The sequence below is a fragment of the Ursus americanus genome, chromosome 9 (genome assembly GCF_024610735.1).
Source record: "Ursus americanus isolate L20-20 chromosome 9, mUrsAme1.1.p, whole genome shotgun sequence".
NCBI lineage: Eukaryota > Metazoa > Chordata > Mammalia > Carnivora > Ursidae > Ursus > Ursus americanus.
The window spans coordinates 30,011,510-30,020,684 of record NC_142135.1 but is presented as its reverse complement, the minus strand read 5'-3'; the positions used below and the strand labels follow the sequence as shown (position 1 = coordinate 30,020,684).

At 35.9% G+C, this 9,175-nt stretch overlaps 1 non-coding gene across 1 annotated transcript; it reads right to left on the bottom strand.

Moving 5' to 3' along the window:
- Positions 1–8,585: 8,585 nt before the first annotated feature.
- LOC123797996 (U6 spliceosomal RNA) lies at positions 8,586–8,688 on the bottom strand. Its single transcript, XR_006781150.1, has one exon. It is a non-coding gene; the product is annotated as a U6 spliceosomal RNA (small nuclear RNA).
- Positions 8,689–9,175: the final 487 nt, after the last annotated feature.

Below are 9,175 nucleotides of genomic sequence, written 5' to 3'. Positions count from 1 at the left end.
AAGCATCCTATGTTGTTGAACTGAACTATAATTTTGTAGTGTCTTTTTAAAAAGATTTTCATAGTGAAGAGAAGGGCCATATGCACCCCAATGTTCATAGCAGCATTGTCCACAATAGCCAAAGTGTGGAAGGAACCGAGATGCCCTTCAACAGATGACTGGATTAAGAAGTTGTGGTCCATGTATACAATGGAATATTACTCAGCTATCAGAAAGAACGAATTCTCAAGATTTGCTGCAACATGGACGGCACTGGAGGAGATAATGCTAAGTGAAATAAGTCAAGCAGAGAAAGACAACTATCATATGATTTCTCTCATCTATGGAACGTAAGAACTAGGAAGATCGGTAGGGGAAGAAAGGGATAAAGAAAGGGGGGTAATCAGAAGGGGGAGTGAAGCATGAGAGACTATGGACTCTGAGAAACAAACTGAGGGCCTCAGAGGGGAGGGGGGTGGGGGAATGGGATAGACTGGTGATGGGTAGTAAGGAGGGCACGTATTGCATGGTGCACTGGGTGTTATACGCAACTAATGAATCATTGAACTTTACATCGGAAACCGGGGATGTACTGTATGGTGACTAACATAATAAAAAAACATTAAAATAGAAAAATAAATAAATAAAGAGATTTTTACTAATGTTGTTAATATTTTCCAAATATAACTGCTTGTGTTTAGAATGAAGACATATTTTGGGGATTGTGTAGTCTGTGATGTGCCAGTTATATTGTTCTCTGTAAAACAGTCATTGGTGAGAGAAAAAGCTTGAACTGATAAAGTCACCTCACTAGAGATCTATGTTCCATGCTCTTTGAAAATTTGATTTGTTAATGCTTTTTTTCCACGTCAATAAACTTTGTCCAGACAACTCTTTTAAAAGCAGGCAAAGAAGTGATACGCTATGTGCCAATATTTGTAATTTTGTTACAGTTTTCTTAGAACTTTTATAGGAAACAATCAATGCAAGCCTCTCCAAGTAACATTGTGAACTTCTATTTTATTTTAATGATTCTTCTTCACTAAGTGGTGCTTAAGTGTTCAATGTTTTTCAGGGATTAAAAACTAGCTATTGATGTATTCTGAGATGAGAACATGGGGATATATCTGTAAATTTCAAGTCTTGGGGATTAAATTTGCTAAATGCTCTGGAAATAGCCTTTTGTGTTTTCTTATGTTTAATGAATATATTCTAATATTCCTATTTCTACCTGTATAGATTCTTGCTTTGAATATAAAACAACTGCAATAACAGTGATCAATCTATGATGATGGTATGTACCTACTTTATTTTTATCTAGAAATAAATCTAAATCTCAGCAATTTTCACGAAGTTATTTGCAGTAGCTCACGCTTAGGGTCAAATTTATAATATCCAAAATATAAGTTTTACCTATTTAACCTGATTAAACAAAGGGATACTCAGTTAACAATAAATTATATGTTTAAAAAATTGTAGAAGTAAATGACCAATTTAAAAAAAATGAATATGAAAAAATATATATACTTAACATTAAGATCATTCTGAGTAGAATTTAATCTTTGATAATTTGTACATTTCTTGAATTATAAAAGATGTAGATTATAAGTATCAACTGCTCTTGTATTGTGGATATTTTGAAGTTTACAAAACAAAAACAAAAACAAAACAAACAACGAACAAACAAAAACAACCCAAGAACCCAAGAATATTAGCATTGGAAGAGTCTAAAACTTTATCTAGCATGAAGTTACTAGAAGACTAGTCAGTATCAACTTACTTAGAAATAAGTTCCAGGTTGTCTGACCTCTAATTCATGTACTTTTTCTACAATCACTCCTCCTTATGAGGCATACGCTTGTAAATGAGACTTACTGTTAGCTTAATCAGCTTGTTGTCCAAAGATCCTAAGACAGAAGTGACATTACCAAGACGGTGACATGGATCATTCCTGACTTCACTCTCTCTCACAAGAAAAAAACTATTCATAGACAAGATACCACTAAGAAAGTCCTAGTACACAGGAGTTACTGAAACCCCCCTGTACCACAGAGACTAAGAAAGACTACATTAGAAGTCTCAGAAAAGTAGCTCCATACTGATTACACTGCTCCTCGCCAAGCCAGCACAGCAGCACACTGAGCAGTCTCCCCTGAGCCTATGGTTCTTTCTCCAATGGAAAAAAAGCCCAGGGTGGACACTCAGCTCTCCTGGCATTGTGGGTCACTTCTTGGGAGCCCCAACTCTGGTATCACCCCATGGTATTACAGGAAATGTGTGAGACTTGACCACTGGGAATCTGATTGTAATGGAGGTGAGGGGGAGTGTTTGTAACAACCAGTGTTCATATCCTGGCAGATCAAATTCCTACCTGCAGCACCCAGGTAGTAGTCTGAACTAGTGTCTTGGTTCATCTGCAGAGTCAAGACAGCACTACTCCTTGACCAGGGAATTCAGTGGGGGGATAGATCTGCCTGATTTGGATCCTCAAAGAACCTTGCTGTCTCTGAAAACTGGTCCATATCCCCAAAAAGAGCCTTCTTGGACTTAGAACCAGTTCTCCAGCTTTGCCCAAGCAGAGAAACTAATTCATAGTCCTTCCCATTGTTAAATATAACCTTCAGCCCATCTAACCAGAGAACCTAACCAGAGAAAATGAGAAGTTGTGTAGCCCCTTCAATGATCCTGTGTACAGTGGCCCTTGAACAGAGAGGATAGACTGTGGTCTTCCCTATCTACAGAGCAAAACCAGTGGCTCTGTTTGGCCAAGGAATTCAGTATGGTCTTTCTTGATTTAAGTCCCCAAACAAGCTATAGAGGTCATGGGGCCTATTCTGCTGCCCTGTTGAGACAGGAAAACTAATTCATAGCCCCACCTAAAAGATTAACAAAGTTGATTATTTGAACAAATTAACAAAAGTGATAAACTTTTAGCAAGAATAACATAAAAAAAGAGGACCAAATCAATAAAATCATAGATGAAAGAGGAGACATTACAACAGATAGCACAGAAATACAAAGGATCATAAGAAGGTATTATGAACAGCCATATGCCAACAAATCAGACAACCTGGAAAAAATAGAAAAAATCTTAGAAGCATACAACTTACCAAGACTGAATCAGAAGGAAATAGAAAATCTGACCAATTACTAGTAAGGAGATTACATGAATAATAGTTAGAAAAAACAAAAACAACGAAACAAACAAACAAACAAACAAACAAACAAACTTCCAATGAAGAAAAGCTCAGGAACAGATGATTTCACTGGTGAATTTTACCAAACATTTAAAAAAGAATTAATGCCAATCCTTCTTAAATTCTTCCAAAAAAAATCAAAGAATAATTTTATGAGACCAATATTACCCTGGTACCAAACCAGAAAAGGACACTATGAAAAAAATTATGGGCCAATATCCATGATAAAAAAATTGCAAAAATTCAATAAAATATCAGCAAAATGAATTCAATAACACATAAAGGACAATTCACCATGATCAAGTGGGATTTATCCTGGGATGCAAGGATGATTTAACATACATAAATCAATGTGATACCTCACATTCATAGAATAAAAGAAAAATAATTATATTATCATCTCAATTTACATAGAAAAAGCATTTAACAAAACTCAATATCTGTTCAAAATAAAACCTCCAAACAAACGAGGTATAGAATGAACTACCTCAAAATAATAAAGACCATATATGACAAGCCTACAGCTAACATCACACTTAATTGTAAAAGGTTGAAAATGTTCCTCTATGATCAGAAACAAGACAAGCATGCCCACTCTTAATCCAGAATAGTCTAGAAATCCTAGCCAGAGAAATCAGGCAAGAAAAAGAAGTAAAAGTCGTCAGAATTGGAAAGGAGGAAGTAAAATGGTCTCTATTTACAGATGACATAATTTTATATGCAGAAAATCCTAAGGACTCCACCAAAAAGTTAGCCTAAAAGACAAATTCAGAAAAGTTGCAGAATACAAAATTAACATACAAAAATCAATAACATTTCTATACACTAGAAACATTTTTTTGAAAAATAAAATGATCCCATGCACAAAATTTAAAAAAATCAAAAATAATAAAATACTTAGTAATAAATCTAACCAAGGAAGTGAAAGATCTCTACACTGAAAACTATGACATTGATGAAAGAAACTGAAGAAAACATAAATAAATGGAAAGGTACTTGTGTTCATGGATTGGAAGAATATTGTTAAGGGGTGCCTGGGTGGCTCAGTCAGTTGAGCAACTGGCTCTCGATTTAGGCTCAAGTCATGATCTCAGGGTCATGGGATCAAGCCCCACATGGGACTCCGTGCCCAGTGCAGAGTCTTCTTGGGAATCTCTCCATTCTCCTTTCCCTCTTCCTCTCCCTGTGCTCAGGCTTTCTCTCCCTGGCTCCACCCCCTCACCAAATAAATAAATTAATTAAAAAAAAAACAAAAAGAAAGAATATTGTTAAAAAGTCCATCTACTCAAAGCTATCTCTATAGATTCAATACAATCCCTATCAAGATTCCAATGGCATTTTCTTTTCAAAAGTAGAAAAAGAATCCTAAAATTTATATGGAACCACAAAAGACCGAAATAGCCAAAACAATCGAGAAAGAAGAATAAAGTAGGAGGTATCACATTTTCTGATTTCAAGCTATATTATAAAGCTATAGTAGTCAAACAGCATACTGGCATAAAAATCAGACACACTCTCCAATGGAACAGAATTGAAAGCCCAGAAATAAACCCATTTATATACACCCAACTAATATTTGATAAGCAATAGAATACTCAGTGGAGAAAAGACAGTCTCTTCAATAAATGGTAGTAGGCAAATTGGATATTCACACGCAAATGAATAAAACTAGACTCCTATTCTTCACCACTCACCAAAATTAATTCAAAATGGATTAAAGACTTAAGTATAAGACTGGATGCTGTAAAATTCCTTAAAGAAAACAGGAAGAAAGTTCTTTGATATGGGTCTTGGATATGAGTATTTGGATATGACACAAAAAGCACATTTAACAAAATAAAAAATAACTAAGTGGGACGACATCAAAAAATTCTGCTCAACAAAATGAAAAGTCAACCTATCAGGTGGGAAAAGATATTTGCAAATCATGTATCTGATTAAGAGTTAATATTTGAAATACATAAAGAATTCATACAACTTGATAGCAAGAAGACAAATAATCCAATTAAAAATGGGCAAAGGACCTGATTAGAATACCTGGAATATTTTTCCAAAGAACATATATGAATGGTCAATGGATACGTGAAAAGCTGCTCAACATCACTGGTCATCAGGAAATGCAAACCAAGACCACAGTGAGATAGCTCCTCACACTTGTTAGTATGGTTATCATCAAAAAGACAAAGGATAACTCATGCTAGAGAGGGTGTGGAGAAAAGGGAACACTTGTGCACTGTTGGTGGGATTGTAATTTGATTCAGCTACTGTCAAAAATAGAATGAAGTTTCCTCAAAAAACTAAAACTAGAATTACCATATGATCTAGCAATTCTGCTTCTGGGTATTTATCAAAAGGAAATGAAAACATTATGTCAAAGATGTATTTGCACCCCTTTTTCATAGCAGCATTATTTACAGTAACCAAGACATGAAATAACCTGTTTTCATGAATGGATAAATGGATAAAGATGTGATTACACACACAGACACATGTACACACACTAGAATATTACTCAGCCATAAAACAGAAGGCAATCTTACCATTTGCAACAACCGGACTTAGAGAGTGTTATGCTAAGTAAAATAAGTCATAGACAAATAGCATATGATCGCATTTAGATATGCAAGCTAAAAACAAAGATTCATGGTTTCCAGAAGTGGGGTGGGGGAGGGGTAATTGGATGAATGTGGTCAAAAGGTACAAACTTCCAAATGTAAGATAAATAATTACTAGAGATCTACTGTTCAACATAATGACTACTCCAGTGAACACCACTGGAGTTGTTAAGAGAGTAAATCCTAAGAGTTCTCATCATAAGGAAAACATCATCAAAAGGAAAATCTTTTTGCTCCTTTTCGCCCCGTACCTTATACGTAAGTCAAATCATTATGCTCTACACCTTAAATTCATACAGTGCTATATGTTGAATATATCTCAAAACTGGGGAAAAAGAAAGATGCCAAGGAAAATTAAAGGCTCTTGTTTTGATGATACTATCAACTGCTGTCCTAGTCTTCCAGTTTTAAGATGCCATCATTTCTTTAATAAGATTGCTCTAATTATAGTAATTCAGGGGGAAAAAAACACCATTACACAAATGTTACAACATTACCTACTTTAGAAGTAGTGAAATGAATATCTTATATTCAAAGATGTAATTACATGTACTCTTTTTGCAGGTACTCGTTGGCTTCTATACATTTAGTCTCCGTTCAGACACAATTTAAAAAGATCACTTATGGACTTATTCCAGTAGGAGTGCTTCCTATTAAGGTGCGAGTCGTCTAAATCTGTTCGTGATCCAGGATAGTACTTACGTTTCATGTGGGTTTTCATTTACATGCCCTTCCTTAGCATGTCTGAACAGGTTTACTTGATTCTTTAAAAGTTCAACAAAATAATTCTTTGAAACTTAAAATCTACTTTTAAAAAATATTCACTGTATACTTAACAGAAGCTTAAAGACCATTATTTCTTTCAGGTTGCTTGCCGCATTTTTCTAAGCTTCAGAAACCAAATTCATGGCCGAAGTGCCACTCCTCACGGCTCTTCTACCTTTGACAGCCATGGAGCTAAAATGTGGAGCTTACATAGAATGGCATACATAAAATAGAACCTAAGAACTCTTATCTCATTGTCTGAAGTGGCTCTTTGGTTGAAAACCATCAACCATTTGCTTGCTACTGATGAAGTTCCCTAGACATCTTAGAAAGATGTATCTATTAGCGTCTTGGTCTATTCGAAATAGTCATTTTTTTCTTAGTTTTGTTTCTGCCTCTGACCCATATGGTTTACTTCTATCTTCTACATCTAGGGCTCATTGAGAGCAGTGAATATTTGCCTGCCATTGTTCAAAGCTCTTTTCATAAGGGACATATGCTTTCTGTCTGAACTTCATGTACTCTATCAGTTCTAATTCTACTGCACTTCTATTTACTATTGCTCAAACAGATACAAAAAGGGAGTTGTAGGAACTACAGTTCTCTTGTGTGACTCCTTCCAAATGCTCTCAAGTAACAAGAATGGCCCAAATACTTCTTGAATGAGTTTTGGCAGGAAATATAATATTGCCTGTACCAAGAGCTGCTGGGAGACATTCTCTCATGATGGAAATTCTTTCTAAATCTATTTCCTTCATAGTTGTTGTCTGTCTTTTACTTAAAATCAATAAAAAGAAAAATAAATGTGCAAAAAACCCCACCCCCACCCAAACAAAACAAACAAACCTGTTGCCCCGTGGTCCTGCTTTTGCAAAAGGTCATAGATTAGAGTTTTGCTTACAAGAACACGTGAAATCACTCTTTAGGCTGTTTGCAGCCCATGCAGAGAAAAGACTGGTCATAAGAAAGAGGTGATTCCAAATCTTTGAAAGATGAAACAAGAATAATATAGGAATATCAGATGGTTCCGTAGTAGTTCTCAGACTCTACGTCCATGGAACACTGTTGCTTCTTGAGCTGAATAGACGCCGATAGAGAAGAAAATGAAACAATTAACAGCAGCCTTTTCCAGATCCTAGGAAAAGAAAGAATCCACAGACATGTTTTTCCCCAATTTCAAGCTATTTCAACTTCTTAATATTTGCTGATACCATTAACGTACAGTCCTGCAAGTGAGATACACAATGAAGAAATTGCAAATTTAATCATTTGCTTTCCTTACGGACTTGTGTATCTATAACTATCCGTATTTTGTACATTTATGGGGGAAAAAGAGGTGGAATGGGGGAAGAGAGAGAGAGATCCTGTCAATAAACAGGATTCTAATTTATACAGTTATGTTCAAAATAGGATAGTTTTAATAGTTGAATGCCATCAAACAAAAAGTTACATCACTTTGTAAAGAACTCTGAGTTTGTTACCTTGACATCTGAACAAGATTAAGTAAAACCATCCAGTAAGGTTCGCCAAAGGTTTTCATTGCCACATCAGAGAGCTCTGCTACCACCATAGTTCCAAGTCCTACACTATCCCTCCAAAGTTTCTGGAGAAGCCTAATAAAGAAATTTGTAAGAAATTTCTTGCATTAGGCAATGTTCCCCCTCAGCACCTGAGACATAATATTCTCCTTCAAGTAGCTTTTTTCTTGACCTACTGAGATATTGTGTCATGTTAGCTGATATGTTTCCCCACTCAGTCTGGCTCTGAATATTTCTCCTTGCCCTAGCAATTAAATCATCCTGGGCTTGTTACGATCATGGTAGTGGTGTTATTGCAGAAATGTAGAATGAAAGAATTGAATGCTTAGCTTCTGCATTTTGAGATAGATTTTTGAAGTTCAAGACACAGTGATAATATGAAGGAATTTTGAACTACAAGAGCTGTGCCTTTATATTTTTCAGAAGCAGAAGAGTTCAAAGCATAAAGTTCATGGCAAAAAATGGTTACATTTTTTCCAATCTTTTTTTCTTTAAACGTGAAATGCTTCCTGAATTTGTGTGTCACCTTGCACAGGGGCCATTCTAATCTCCGTATTGTTCCAATTTTAGTACATTTGCTGCCTAAGTGAGCACTCATTTTTCTCAGTCTTGACAAAGATTCTTCAAGTTGGGCTTAGGGAGAAAATAGCAGGGGGCGGGGGGATGTACATCTGTTGACACCGGATTAAGTTGTGTGCTTTGTGTCTTGAGACACTTAGGTTGCAAAAATCTCCCAAAATGAGAGGCTCATGGGACTGGACATTATGTGAGGGCAGATTCATTCCATCCACCTGCCTCTCTGAGGCATTGGATCATCTAGCAGAAAGAGCTTTTTCCACATTATGTCTCTCTCCTACACATATGTTGGCACTCACTCTCTAAATTTACTCTTGTATATTTGAAAAAATTGTACATGGACGATTGGACTTGGGTTCATTCTTGAATTCTTGATCTGGACATGATGGCTCTGGGCAGATGGCCTTCACAAACGTCCTATCTCATTTGACAATTTTAGGTTAGATCCAATGTCATTTAAACTCAGCCTCTTTCCTCCCAACGCTGTGTCTCTTCTCCATCTCAT